This window comes from Diorhabda sublineata, chromosome X (assembly GCF_026230105.1).
Source record: "Diorhabda sublineata isolate icDioSubl1.1 chromosome X, icDioSubl1.1, whole genome shotgun sequence".
Taxonomy (NCBI): domain Eukaryota; kingdom Metazoa; phylum Arthropoda; class Insecta; order Coleoptera; family Chrysomelidae; genus Diorhabda; species Diorhabda sublineata.
The window spans coordinates 23,241,928-23,258,141 of NC_079485.1; the positions used below are offsets into that span (position 1 = coordinate 23,241,928).

At 33.0% G+C, this 16,214-nt stretch overlaps 1 protein-coding gene across 3 annotated transcripts in view; it reads right to left on the reverse strand.

Moving 5' to 3' along the window:
• The window catches only part of LOC130450861 (insulin-like receptor), a 164,293-nt gene that overhangs the window by 96,143 nt on the left and 51,936 nt on the right, over window positions 1-16,214 (reverse strand). The window contains exon 2 of one of the 3 annotated variants that reach the window (XM_056789536.1): window positions 13,531-13,558. The exons of the other annotated variants lie outside the window; for them this stretch is intronic. The gene's annotated coding sequence lies outside the window, so the exon portion shown is untranslated. The remainder of the gene's footprint in view (window positions 1-13,530; window positions 13,559-16,214) is intronic. 3 annotated transcript variants of the gene reach the window in all.

Sequence of the window (16,214 nt, forward strand, 5' to 3'; positions counted from 1 at the left end):
TGTAGGAAGCTTTATAACGACGTAACGTTAAGAATATTATCAATGAACCATCAGTCATGTTCTACCAATATTTCACAATACTTCAATCAGTAATTTTTTTACTCACGCTTCTATGCTTCAAAGTTATTATATGTAAGTGAAACCTAGGTAATGAACAAAAAGACACAGAGTAGAATAGTAGCAGCAGATATGAAACAAATGAAATATGTATAAACTGGTATGGACCATAAAGAGGAGAACACCTCGAAGCCTAATAAGAAAAGTGACAGAGGCAAATATATATAAGAAAAGGAGGAAAGGAAGTCCCTGAAAAACTTGGCTACAAATAGCACCGAAAGAAAGTAGAAAGGGGAAACAATACAGCAGATGAATGGAGTAGCGAAGGATCGGAAAGAGTAGAAAACTGGATAAAAGGAGAGTGGAAACTAAAATCTCAATACTCTGATGCTTGAAATAGCAAAAAGGGTACTACCACTCATTGACACTCAAGTTTCCTAGGTACCGCTGACGTTCTTCTTTAATCGCCCCACGTAATTTTAGAACGTATCAGAGGAAATCAACTAGAAACACGCATTCGGCTTCTCAAAATTGAATTTTTCAACTTCTACTTTTCACAATACATTTTAGTTTCTACACAATAGTGTTAAAATTCGTAATACCCATCGTGCAGACAAATTTTTTTATGTTCTCCTTGGCAGCATGTAGGAGAAGTCGGGGGATACCGCGCGCCTAAGGAGAAATGTCCAAAATTTGATTAATATGAAATGAATAAATTTCATTTTTACCCCATGTAGACTGAATTATATTAGTTACTTAAGGAACTACCCAAAACCTTATTATTGTTAATATTTGTAATTTGACTAATAAATTTATGAGGTCGTAGTAAAGCGCGGTATTCCCCCGCATAAAGGGTAATGCCGCGCATGCTCTGGGTAATTCCGTGCATGTATATCTAATATACCTAGTGAATAAAAAAAAAACTGTAAGACGCCAAAGTCATTATATTTGGAAATGTTTTATTGTTCGATATAACATATAAAGGAAAAATCGACCCAAAATTTAAATTAATTAAGATTAAGAAAAAATACATAAGTACCTAACAAAAGTATTCAATTACCAACAATAAAATATGGTTTGTTATTTATTGAAATTCCGTTTTTTTGCGTCTGCAGTACACATATCCCAAGTATATCCATCAGCTGTACTCCATCCACTACACTCAGAATGTGACCAATTTGAACAGAAAGTACAACGGTACCATAATTCATGATACTGTCCAAATTCTCCGCAAACCAAGCAAACGTCATTATTTTGAGAGTCTACATCGTATAGTTCATCATCATCGCATAACTGTCTTTCGTCATAACTACTTTCAGAATCAGAGTCTTCTACTATTTTTCTTACACAAGATGTTTTTCGCGATAATTTTTATTTATTTGCTGTTTTATTAATAAATTTTTCCTTTCTATTTCTCTTTTTGTCTTCTGTAAGTTTCTTCTTATCTTTTTTTTTCTTGTTTAGCTTCCAGTTGTTTTTTCAGTGGAATGGAAGTAAAAATCTCCGAATGTTGTTTTTTGTAGGATTTGGCTACAATTTTCTTCTCAGTCATTACTAGCAGCGGTACTATTTTCTCTACAAGATTCAGTGATTCGTTGAGAGATGAGTTTTGTTTAAAAATCTGAGTAGTAGGTTTATTTCTTTTTTGAGGTAGAGTGATTTCATTTTTAGCTTGCGTAGCAGTACTACGTTCTTACTGGATATTAAAATGAACTTCTCTTACTGTATTATTCTGTTTCGAAGTTCCAGGTTGTTCTATATTTTCTTGGTTCGATTGATCCATTTCGTTAGTGGTAGTTTCACTAATGTCAATTGAGATTTGGATATTAGTGGCGTCTATGTGATCTAATGTAAAAAAGTCGTCATCTGAAAATTTGTCGGGGTCCAGGGGCCATATTCCAGCAGCCCAGAAATTCCTTTTTCCATTGAAGCTGCTTTTAGATATGCTTTATTGAACAGACTGGCTAGTTCATAATGCGTTATTTTTTCGTAAGCACGATTTTTAATATATAAATCACATTCACGATTAAAAGCCGCTTTGAGAGGTCCGAATAAAGTTAGGTCGAGTGGTTGAAGTTTATGTGATATGTGCGGAGGAATCGATACCATAACGATTCCATTAGCTACATTCCCCTATATTATATACCTCTATCTGTTGCTATTTATCTAATAGTTACACGTTGATCTTCCAACACAAGGTCACCTCTTCACTGCTTAAAATGAATCTTCATATTTTCCTTATATATCCGCTAACTCTAGAGACATCTCTTTTAATTCCAAATATTTAATCACAGCATGTTACTCGGCACGATCCATTTTGGTACTGAGAAGTTATTCTCTCAAGTGTGGCTTAGTATAGGACGTATTAACAGATTTGGATTCATTAGTTTCTATACATAAAACGCATCAATGTGATGCGGTGATTAATAATTGATTTAATTTAATAACTGAGTCGGGTGTGGAGCAAAAGGATCAGCCTTCGTATATTGTTGGTATCCTACGAATAAATATCAATAGTGGTTGTATGTGACGTTTTATATGGTGGGTATTTGATGGTAGATGTTTTAGTTAATTCGTACCTACTCCTCTCCCAAAATGTAATAAGTGATTAATTTTTTTTACTTCTTTGGTGTAACTAAAAATGATCCTTTAGCATTAGACGATGCTATGTCTAGTAGAAGTTGCAACGTACAAATTGTGCTATGTACAAGACGAAACCACTGGTAGCATATGAAATAGATAGCGTATGAAATAGATAAAGATCTTCGGCAACTAAACTAAACAAAAACTAAAATCATCACGCATCTTGAACTGTTTGAAAAGCGTGGGTTAATTTACATCTAGAAATTCCCAGTCAATACAGTTATAGGAAGTATCAGTTACCTCGAAGTAGCATAGTCACTGTAAGTAGATTCAAGTTTGGACATGCACACCTTTATAAAATAAATATAGTACATTCCAACTTGTGCGGTAGTTGTAACCGTATATGCGACTTGGAGCACATTTTTTTCGATGTAATAGGTGTATCCAGCATAGAGAAGAAATGTATGAAGAACCTAATAAAAATCAATGTCTTACCTAAATTCAACTTAATGAGCTTACTAGCATTAAATAAAGCTATCCTCAACATACTATTCATTAGAGATTGCAAGTTAAAACTATAACCTATAGTCTATTTCAGAAATGTATAGAGCAATAAAATGGGGAATTCCGTCCAGTTCGGTTCAATTTCGGTGTCGGCCATAGGTGTAGGTCTTGAAATATTGTGTAGGGATTACTTAGGTAGTAGATTATATAGTTACGTTTTTCGTTTAACAGGTACCGTTTAACATTTTATTAGTGCCTCTGCCTAATTCCAACCCTATTTCAGATTCAACTTAACCATGCGCCGTAAGGGCAATGGTGCCCAAAATAGCCAAAACTTTTAAACCTTTATTAGTATATTTGTTTTGTTTAACGCATCAGTATTTGCTGTTAAGCCGTAAATAGTGTTCACAGTATTATAAGATTAGTAATAAAATGGCGACATTTACACCAACGAAAGCATGTTCCAATAATTCTCCACTATTAGTGAATGAAAAACTTATTATTTTGAATGTACATGATTGCATAAAATACGATTACCCGAAATTTACTGTACAAGAAACTGTCGACCGATGTTCCCGAATGACTGGAGTTGGAAAGTTCACCGTTTTTAAATTATTGCGGTGGAGAAAGATAGTGGAACCTCCCAAGAAAAGTCCAGGCAGACCAGTAAAAATCCTTGATGAAGACACCAAAAGTGTAAGAAGAAAAGCTCACAATTTTTATTTTAAAAAAGAAATACCCACCCTAGATAAGATTTTAATGGAGCTTGGCCAGGATGACAGTATTCCGTTGATAACTAAAAAACTTTTATGGATTACTTTGAGAAATATGGATTTTGCCTGGGAAAAGCATAACCGTAAAGCACTTTTACTGAAAAGCGATGAAATTTTTTGCTGGTGACAAAAATACTTAAGAAGTATAAAGCAATACAGAGGAGAACAGAAAAAAATCTTTTATCTTGATGAGACGTGGATTAATGAAGGTTATACAGGACCAAAAATGTGGCAAGACAAAAATATAACCAGTGCTCGCCAAGCTTTCATGCAAGGCCTGTATTAAGGTACCTTAAGGTAAAGGGAAAAGACTAATAATCGTCCATTTTGGAAGCAAAGGGGGATTTTTAAGAGATTATTTTGGTGAAATGATAAAATATCTTCCAGCTGATTACGTAGTAGTTATGGATAGCGCAAGTTATTATTCTCGACGCATAGAGAAGACCAAAAGTATTGAATTTGAAGATAATTTGATAAGAAAAGAACTATTAGCTATACCAAATTTACACAAACATAGTTTTTTGAAATACGCCGTGGAAGATATAGCAGTGTAACTGTGCAGCGCACACCGCCCTATCATTGCGAACTGAAACCTATAGAACTTATATGGGCACAAGTGAAAGGATTTGTAGCAAAACACAACACGACATTCAAAATGAAAGACGTTAAGCTACTGTTTGATAAAGCCATTAAGAAGGTGACACTAGAGAACTGGCGAAAAGCAGTCCAGCATGTGATTAGAGAAGAGAAGAAAATGTGTGATCTTGACAACTTGATCGATCGGATCGTCGACCCGTTAATTATAACGTCAAGAGGAGATAACAGTTTTTCAGATGACGAAGAATATTATGATTATTTATAATTTAATTTATGTATTTTTGTATAATGTTCAATAAAAAATATAATTTTTATTCTGTTAAAATAATATTGTTTGATTTTTACGAGTATCCTACCGGCACGCCTTTGGCACATTATTTTCAGTGTTTGTGAATGGATAACAATAAGCTAAACCCATATATTGGGTGGTTCTACCTTCACTTGATAAAAAAAATTTACAATGAAATCAATGCCAAACTATGAAAGTGGCTTAAATATTCGTTGGGTCACTCTGTGGTCCCTTTGCATACCTAATGAGATTTTATTACTCTATACATTTCTGAAATAAACTATAGTTAGTTTCCTCTCAGCTGTTACTCAACCAAAGAGACCTGTTCCTACCTATACCGTGGTCTACCTTGCCTTTGGGTTAGTCACCCTGAACGACCCACGGGTGTACAATATATAGCTTTAATCAACCCAATGCAATAGTGGTGATACCTTTAACATTGCAGCTGATGGCTAATTGGACGATGTGACTCTGGGTTAGAGTGTAAATGACACCTTAAACTGTATAATATACAAAATAAATGATATTTATTTTTCTTCGAAACTTAAATAATCAATCTCACATTCCCTAAAATGAAAAAAACAGATCTATTAAAAACTAATTATCTTCTTCAAGTGGCATTCAATATAAAGATAAACAAGAAGTCAACAATTGAACAAATTAAAAAATCAAGGGATGGAATTAATTCACTTGAATTGTTTGGAATGTCAAACGACCTTAATAAGTAGTAAATGAATATCATCTGAAAATTTGTGTATGATTGGGTCGTAGGTTACAAAAATAAACCAACGTATGTACGATTGGAGCTTCTAATGTTAATTTATTCATTAGGAGTGACTCTGAAACGATTTATTAGATTTTTTTTATACTATAAATGTGAGTTTTCGGCTAACGAAGCAATAAAAAACGAGAATGGAATTCTTTATATTACATTATTCCTATTAGTGCTTTCTAACCAATGATTATTGTATTTTCCTCACATCTCATTCCTCCTGATTAAAATAAACAACAAAATATTAATAACACAGACCTGCACTTTGAAAGTTTGAAACTCTTACTGCTTCCTAGCAATTAGGTAACTAACAAATTTGCTTTTTACGTATCACGGGATCAAGGATCTTTTTCAAGACAGTAAATCCCAAAATATAGAAAAACGATGATTTATTTAATTTATAAACTAGTTTTATAATATACGAGTGTTGTCTATAAAATAAGGTTTCCAACGAGAGCTAGCAACGCTATTAGGCTGGATTTGCGAGACTGGCGTGTAGCTTGGCTCCCATTCTTCCAGTTCTCGCCCAGGCGTGCTGTCTACAATGTTCTTTCTTGTCTTGATGTACGCGAAAGATGGAGATGGAGTAGGTTTTAAGCTATCTTCGCGGCAGCAAGACTCAGGAATAAAGAAGAGGGTACATAGCATCTCAAAAAGCATTTATCTAAACAGTGATTAAGGGTGTGAGGACAAAAAAAGCTGACTGAGAATATTATTCATTATTTCTCATAATTTGGTAGTTGTCGAATATCTCAAATATAAACATAAGGTCTCTGTTAGAAGTTTAGTTTCACGTATGGAAAATCTGAAAGAAAACGGACAATGTAAAATAATTGCCAAATTTTGTGTTTTGGCCAGATATGGCAACTGCTTATTATGCAAAGAACGTTGTGGGAGTTCTTGCAGAGATGAATATTCCATTTATTGAGAAGTCTAGGAATGTTCCTAATATGCCTCAACTGTGGCCAATTGAACGTTTTTGGCGAAATTTGATACGAAAGTATTTTTATCAAATTCCTTCAAACGTCAGATTCAGTAATTCATAATGTACTTAATTCTGAAGCCTTTTTACCTTTTCAGGTTTAAGGCATGTTAGAGTTGAGTCATTACGTGGGCTCTTTCCACATCAGTTTCCATTGTCTTCTATCTTGTGTATTTGTATAATTTCCTGCCATCTTATTCCTCGATTTTTCACTATCTTGATTTATTTTATCCTACTCCGCAGTCTTCCATTCTTTTTTCTGTAAGCTCGTGCTTTATATATCCTCCTTATTAATCGTTCTTGTTCTATTCTCATAACATGGCCAAGCCATCTCAATTTTTCTTCTTCCATTTTATTTTGAAATGGTTTCAAATTCAAATTTTCTCTCATGGTGTTATTCTTTATTTTGTCGTTTCTTGATTTATAATCTACTTTCCTCAGAAATCTCATTTCTTTTATTTCATGATTTATTGCAACATATAAAAACAAAAATTAGGAAAGCTGACTGCTGATTCATTTATATAAAATATGTGTAATTGTAGTGTAGTAAGCATTGTTTCATAGAGTAAAATGCAAATAAGTAAATTAAAACAGTTTGTACGGATTTTTTGTTAGCCAAGCCCTTATATCGAAAAATAGATGTTAATAGTTTTCCAAACCTGTATTATTCAATGCTATTTAAAATGTTTTTAATTAGAAAAATTCGTTAGGAATTTTATTTAAAGACAAGCCTCGTGATAAAGAAAAATAAACAAAATATCTATACAGAAATGTTTATTCATTTTTTACGCTCCTTAAAATAACGTTTTCTTATTAGAGAAAACTTATTTTGGTTGTTTTTTGTCATATTCAGCTGGAAGCAGATGTCTCGTTAATGTCTAATAGTATTCGGCCATCATTTTTGTGTCACAGCGCGCTTTATAACTTTTTTTTCATTTCTTGAATGTACAACTTTCGTGGAAGCACTGTATGCATCTTTCTCCTTATGTTTCATTACATCTACAAACTCCAGCTCTTAATCTACGGACCTTCGAAAATTTCCTCTATTAATTTAACCACTGATAAAGCCAGAAATATTTAGAACAATTCTCTTTTTTGTTTAATGCCTTAACAAATTGTTTCATAAGTCGAAGTTTGACGTGATGTGGTGGAATTAGAGCTTTTTAAGGTAAAACAACACTTTACTGAATTACATTTTTAGTTCTATGTGTTGCTTTTGTATTTTCTAAATCCTGACTACTAACCCAAGAGGAGCCTAAAATTTTTGGATCTTCATACATTTTCATATTGTATTCTTAAAAGTAATTCCTCCAAATTTGCATAGTTTTCTTTTAAGTGAATTGAATGGCCGACCGCAACAAAATCAAAAACATTGTCATTATTTAAATGAACTTAACTATCTAAAATCTCAAACCGCATTTTGCGCAGGCTTGTGGAATCAGTAATAATTATTGTATTTTGTGGTGACATTTAAATTGGTTACAAATTGACAAATAATAGAACAAAAGATGCTACAGAAAACAATTTGTAATTAATCGCGGCAACTTTGTGGTGTTGGAAAGAGTCTCAATCTGCAATTTGCTCGTCAAAATCACTCTTTTAGACTGAATTGTGGTCGGAGATGAGAAATTGATGCTTTAAGTTAATATGAAGAGGCGACCAGAACGGCTGGGCAAAAGCCAAACCCCGTGACCCATACTTAACCCCAATATACTAGCAAAAAAGGTGATGTTTTTTTAAGGTGAAGCTTCATTAAGAACTCTCACCAGCCAACCAAACTATCACATGACAGGCATTAATATTAGATCCAAATTTGAGAAATAGAAAGCTCGGGCGCAGAGAAAAAATTACTTAGGATGAGAAGTTTATTATCATATAAAATAAATAGTAATTAAAAAAATATTTTGTTCTTTGAAACAAAATCACTATATGGTCGTGACATTGTTTAGTTTTATTTCAATATAATCAAAATTGTATTGGAAATAGATATTAATTATTATCGGACCAGATATATTAACCGTGAACGTAATATAGAACATTTATTAATAACATTGAAAAATCATACTTCTAGAAATAATTAAAACCTTCACACATGATCTTTAGCATACAGATAAATAAACACGAATATATCTATAAATTTATATTATTTGTCAGAAAAGATATTTACTATGAAAAAGTTGTAAAATTCAGTTATGATTCATTTTATTTAAACTGACATTTATGTCAAACCATCAACAGAGATAAATATATTTTGCAAGCTCGTAATAGTGGTGCCCAAATATAAAATCTAATATATTGGGCGGATCAGAAAGTAATGTCGTTTCTGCGCATGCCGATATTTGATTGACATATGTCAACTCAGAGGGTAAATGCCTATCGAAATTACTTAAAGTAAACTGCTGTCAAAAAATACGAAAATAAGAATATACACAGACATAATACAGCCAATTTTATTGTATAGAGCTTAGGTGTGGACACTAACAAAAGACACCCAGAAGAAGTTTATAACATTTTAAAATAAAATATTAAGGATATATGGACCAGTTTTCGAAGGAAACAGACGACCAGATATTGTGGCTGTGATAAGAAGTAGAAGAATTAGGTGCTGGGTCATGTAAGAAGAAGGGATGAAGAGACAACAATAAAAAGAGTATGGAGCGGTCAACCAGAAGGGAGGAAGACCAAGAGCAAGATGGAATGATCAAGTGGGTGAAGAGTAAGGAGGCTTGGTGGAGAAATAGACATGACTGAAGATAGAAAATTATAGAGGCAACTTGTTGGAGGGCCAAAAATCAACTTGGATTTGAGTGGCCACAGTAGTAGTAGTGGTAGTAGTAGTAGTTGTATGTTAACTCATCGTTACTTTGAAATCGTGTCAGGCATTTTAAGGCTGTAGTTACTTGTTCATTTCTAAATAATCAATTTTACGGCTGTAGTTACTTGTTCACTTCTAAATAATCAATTTTTAGACTTTCTTTGCAAACTAACATGGCCAGCTAAATAACAGAAGATCGTATTCGGTATTGCATGCGTTTTAGATTTTGCAAGGGCTTGGAAGAAATTGATGGAATCAATCCATTTATTCCAATCACTAGTAACAAAATTTTGGATGCTGTTCTTAATACCATTTCGAGATATATCACTCGAAAACCAATTGAAATTTGCATTATAATATATGAGAAGATGTTGTTGACAACGAAGGCGATTACATTATTCATTGAAAATAAAATTTGATAGTTTGAATCCAATTTAAGAAAGCGACATTTCTTTTCATAAATTTGGTCATGTGAAACGTGGTGAATTATTTAAAACGCGAAAAAAAGTAGAAAAATATGACAAATCTACTAAAAACTGTTTGACTTTGTCCCAAAAGTGCAACATCGCCACGATCCTTTTAGGTGTTTTATGTGCGCTGTTGTGTCGAAAACCTACCAACGCATTTGGGAACTAATATGTAGATAATATGGATGCATGAAGACGTAATTCGATTCCTTGAAAAGATTTTCTAAGAACGAAAATCAAGTTATAATCTTCCTCTGTTAAAATCGGTAATAAACGACAATTCAAATGTCACTTCCGTATACGAGTCAATTTTCGTTTGATTTGGGACACTTACTGAAATTCAAAATATTGCTCAAATATGGAGAACAATCTCTTAAACATGAAAAAATATTATGTACTACTAAATAAATTAAATAAAAACATATTTCATCCAATCACCAACCTTTTTTGTCCATATATTCTTAATACACAACAATTACTAAAAATCGTGGTAGATGGACGATTAATTTATTGTTAGAAACATTATTGGCAGTACATTTCATTATCATATGTACTGCTACTACTACTACTACTTATAAAAGCGGTTAACAAAGCCGTAACGAATGTTGCTGCACTATACAGCTAACGTCAGTGGACCGGCGGTCTGAAAGAGGCGGTTGTTGTAGATCATAGTACCGTCGATACTTTTGTATTGTGCGGAGGTCTCGACCGAAACCATGCGATTACAGAAGTATTAAAGAAGCACAGATGCAGAAAAGAGCGGCATGGAGAGTCGTCTCAGCTTATCGGAGTCAGCCATATTGGTGATTGCGGGAGTTATTTCAGTGAAGCTTCTTCCTTTGGAATGAAAAACAATATACCCAAGAAAAGCAGATGAGAGGTATTAAAGGTGAGAAAGGCTCAGGGGGGCAGGAATCGTGCGATGGAAGAATGGAAAAATTTTTGGGAGCAATATCAAAGAGGAAGGTGGATACCACGCATGGAACCTTGGAGAGATAGACATCATAGCGAAGTTGGGTATTTCCTCACAAAATTTTTATCCGGTCATAGGTATATTGTGCACTACTTGCACATGATGGGCAAGAGTAATTCGCCCGTATGTGGTTAAGATGTTAAGAGAAAAAAACCACTGGAATGAATCTGGTTTCTCAATACAGTCAAGGAGTGCACCAAAAAGGCTGACTAAGACTAGACAGATTCTTAATCAAGGAAAGAAGGAGCGAGCAAAGGGGGAACCCAACCCGAAGTAGTGTGTCGAAAAGTTTCAGGTGTTCCGAGGAAGAGGCACAGGTTTTAGTTGACGAGGGAGTGATGAGCTTCTAAGTCTCACCCTCTGTCCGTAAAACCATTTGTTACTATATTTCCTACTACTTATAACTAGAAACATTACAAGAAATAAAGTAATTTATTCAGAAATTAGCTTTTAGATTGGAAATTAGTTGACCCCGTAATGCAACTTACTAATAACTCCATAGAAACTTTGAAACAAACAATAAAATAGGCGTGCTAATTATGGCCAATTCACAATATACTATTTTGTCTCTAAATATTGTTTTCCAGAGAAAATGAAAATAGATTGTAATGGGACAGAGAACATTGGGACGATGATTCTCATCACCATTTGAAGTGATAGTGAAAGAAATGAGACATTTCATTTGGATTGTCTGAAACTGAAAGTTAAATGACCGGAATCCGTTATAGTGTGGGGTCGATGTCGGCTGTATTTCACACATGGTATTGACTTTATACCTGGGATACCGGTCAATATTTCAATATTCAACCATTTCCAAGAAATGCTTGTTGCCCACGATATAAAAAATTTTGCATCCAAGAAAAGATTTCATTTTTCTGCTTCATGAGTCAAAAACATCATTCAGTGAAATCAATGAGAGAATTGAAAGTTAGGCATCCAGAAATATGGCTTGGAATCAAGTCACGAGATTATCAAGAACTTGTAAATCCAATCCCGAGGTGGATTTTTACTCTTTTAATGTATATTTATATATAATTATTAGTGTACATTTTTTACGAAAAAAGTTGATAGAATGCTTGATGAAAAATAAAAAGTTTCAACATATTTCTGAACAAGAATTCTTCTGCTAAAATTCAACTCTCTTAAAAACTTAGAAGTGAGGCAATTCAAACAGTATAGCTCTCGTAAACACAACAGATTTTTCAGAATTTTTAAAGCAAGAAATAAGTCCGTCAATACCAATGTCAAATAAAAGCAACACAACCTTGTTTCCAATATTAGCTTTTGGGTCATTTTATAGGTAAACTGTGACAGTAATTTTCTAAGCATTTATCACAAATTCAATGAGTTTAAAAATAATGGGAATACCACGTATATTAATAGATTATGGTGAATCCACATGGCAATGTTTATGAAATATAGATATAAAACCGGATGTATAATTTGATATAATTCAAACGAGGATAAAGACTCAAGCATTTGCAAATGCTACAAACATGCATTTATACATATACTCATTTCAAATTATTATTTTTTTTGCAAACTGCGAATAAATCACACACGAGATGTACAGTATGAATTTTTTATAGTGTAATAGTCCCCGTAAAAGGAGAACCTTTTCCCAAATTTTCATAAATACCTGAATTTTTAAAAGTTGTCGGTCTTTTATAATCATAAGAAAAATAGGAAATAAAGATTAGAAATTTTGTTTTATTTTAATTCCAAGAATATCGTCCCAAAAACTTCACCAAAAATAAGATTTTATGTAAAAATTGGAAATACGGCATAAATACGGAAAAATCGGTCCTTTAACAATTGATAAAAAAAACAGATATTTAATTGTTTCAAATCATTTACAGAAAACATCAATGTGAAGGTGGCAATGACACAGTGAAATTAATTAATAGAATGCTTGGTGTTGAGAAATCAATTTTTTAGAATATTATTAACGAAAGAAATGTGGCGAGTTTCAATTAAAATAAAAGCCAAAATTTCAAAAAGAGAAACATGGATTAACGAGGAAATACACCAAATTAATTTTGGCAAGATGAAACTGTTACAAAAATTGAATACGGGCTTTTTCTAATAATTTATCTACTGGTTTAAATCCACCAAAAGAAAAGGGGCGCAGACTGTAAACAGTACATATCGGCAGTTCAAATGGTTTTGATCAAGGTGGATTGACTTTTGAAACTAGGCGTACCGGTGACTACCATGAGGATATGGTAATGCTGATGGTTCGAACAAATTATACATATTCTTCGTTAAAACTTATAATAATAATGCAAGTTATCACTTCAGACTTGCCTGAAGTGGTTAAAAGAAGATTTACAGAATTGGATAAATTCATAGAATATTGAGTTTCATCCGGGTTCTGTGAGAAAAGAACTGAATTTTTGGTGTTTCCTCCATATAGAAGAATTCAGAAAATATGGCATTGATGAAATTGCAGAAAATTGTTGAAAGACGGTGGTTAGATCACCACCAAAAAATATTAATCATTCTGTTGTGTCAATTTGAAATTAGTAAAATTCTTAAACTTCTTTTTAAGTGAACATAAATATGTGTTTCCAAAGTACAATTAATGATAATGGATGGATAATTTCCAATATACATGTTGTTAAGGAAAATTATTTCAAATACCTCGCAAACAAACAATATTTTTTTCAAATATGTTTAAGCACAAATTTTACTGGGATATTAGTAAATAAAACTCACCAAAAGGGCTTAATGATGTCATATTTACCTGTAACAAAAAACGAAATAAAAGATATAGTTCGATCTTATTCGGCGACACTGTATCCTATGCGACGGTCACACTAAGCTGGTTTACCTACACCGTTTGGTTGTTGGCAAGCAGCGATCGGTGTGGCAGCTGGTTATTTGATTTTAGATTAATTGTGGTTGTCATAGAATAAAAGAAATCAAAGCAATTTCTAAAAATGCATGTCTTTTTAAGAAGAAATTGAACAAGTATTCTACAAGTAATCATGTAATAAGTTTTCAATGAAACCATTAAATTGACTTTCAACGGTATTCTAAATATTCACAATGGTGGTCAGTACTGATCGCAATTGAAAATATCATTATTTTTTTATAAAAAAATATAAGATTTAGTAGAGTTGCTATGCGTGTGTTTTTTATCAACCATTCTATAGCAAGGCGCAGAACAAAAAAATATGAAGTAAAAGCTACCCCATAAATTTATATTTTCCTTGCTGAACATACATTTTTAAAATAATCTATAGGAGATTTTACAATACTCCCAATTCATCCTTCAGTTGCCTAATTTTCAGTAATGAACTTTTCTATAAGATATAATATGTACTTATTTGGAATTTGTTTCATGTAAATTAAATACGAAATCAGATACACTAGCGTCATGTCAAATCTTAACATACTTTACTAAAATAAAAAAAGGTCCTAACGGCAATTTTTGGATTAAACCACTTCGTGAGATTGTGTCCGTATCTTCTTATATTCAGAGTGAATTTCTTGAAGAGGTTACCGTTATAACCTATAAGTGACACGACCTATAGTAAATCGAAGCTTCACTACAGTAACAAAAATATCACTATGTGGTCTATATACCAGGTGAATACAAAACATACATAGAAATTCATTTAATAACAAGAGCCATTTGAAATATATAAATTAATACAAATGAAACTTCTTAAGACCGCTAATATTAACCAAAACTAACATGTTTTTACTTTGTGGCTACTAACCCTTGAGAACCTTGGAATGGCTTAGAGCCCAACGTGGGGTCCACGCTCCACAAGGGAGCAGTTGGAAAATGGAGTCGACAAGAGTTAAACCCTTTCGCTCCAAATCATTTAAATGCAATGTTAGAGTTCGGTGCCAAATTTAATTATTTGTTATAATCGAATTAAAAATATCAACTAGGTATTTCGCGTCTTCAAGTAAACTTCCCTGCGGCAGACAACAGGCTCCGCGGAAAATTCTGGACTTCTCGCTGTAGTATTTCACTGTTGTAAAAGCTCCTCTATTCATTAAATATATACATTGTATAGATATAATTAGTAAGTACTTGATATTATTTCTTTATCTTTGAAAAACTAAATATATTAAATCATTTCAAAATGGTACTTTTCCCAATTGCCTTGAGACGGCAATAGTTATACTTCTGTATAAAGGAGGAGATGAAAATCAAGCATCGAATTAGCGCCCAATTGCACTCCTTCCCACGTTATCTAAGATCATAAGAAGATTGGTCAAAAAGACGCTTTTATTATTTCTGTATAAATATAAAATACTTTCTACCAATCAATTTGGGTTTTTCAGTAACAAATGCACAAATAATGCTATATTCTCTTTCCTTAATAATATGTCTAAACATCCATCACTCCACTGAAACAACTTTTTGTGATTTTTCTAAGACTTTCGGTTGGGTTAATCATAATATTCTAATCAACAAATTGCAGTACTACCTTTTAGGGTAACACATCTCGCATGGTTCAAATAACACCTTACGAACACAAGTCAGCTTGTAAGGGTTGATACAACGATGTCTTCTTGCAAGCCAATAGAATGTGGCGTGCCCCAAGGCTCAGTACTAAGCCCTATTTTGTTTCTTCTCTTTATAAACGACATCGCCTATCTAGACGTCAGTGGTAACATATGTCTATTCGCAGAAGACACTAGTTGCTCTTGGAACAACCCTAATCTCACAGCTTCATAGGACCATAGTTAGTGACCTAATCACCCTTAAATCATGGTGCGATTCTAATCGTCTCTGTCTTAACGTTTACAAAACCAAAGTTTCATCATATAAAAATACATTGCAGCCTTTTTTATCAACTAACACTACCATTGACGTCGTTGAATCTGTGATATTTTTAGTGCTTGTTGTGGACAGTTCCTTGAAATGGGAGTTACATATTGCCGTTTTATCCAAAAAATTAAGCTCTTCTTGCTTTGCGCTGAGATCAGTTTCCAAAGAACTGAATTTATCCACCTCCTTAACAGTCTATTATGCATTCCTTCCTTATTCATCTTTGAATCCGTTTGCCTAATTCGTAAGCACGCCTCTCCTTTACCTACTTACTAAACGTTCAGAAATGGTTAAAGGCACAATATTTTACAATGCAAAAAAATGCACAATTACTTGACAATTGAAATCAAATCGATATCATCTTTTCCCGCATTCCGCAATAATTTTAGGGCATATTTACTGGAATGTGCCTTCTACTCTGTAAACTAATAATATTTAATTTTAGGCGTGCATACTGCTTTAATTTTTGCTATTTACACATATTTACTTATTATTACTTATAATTTAGTTACTCATTGAGGTTTTATTCTGTATATTGAAATTTTATTTTGTTCATATCTTTATTTAGTTATTTTCATGTTTGTTTTTTAGTTTTTTTTGACAATAA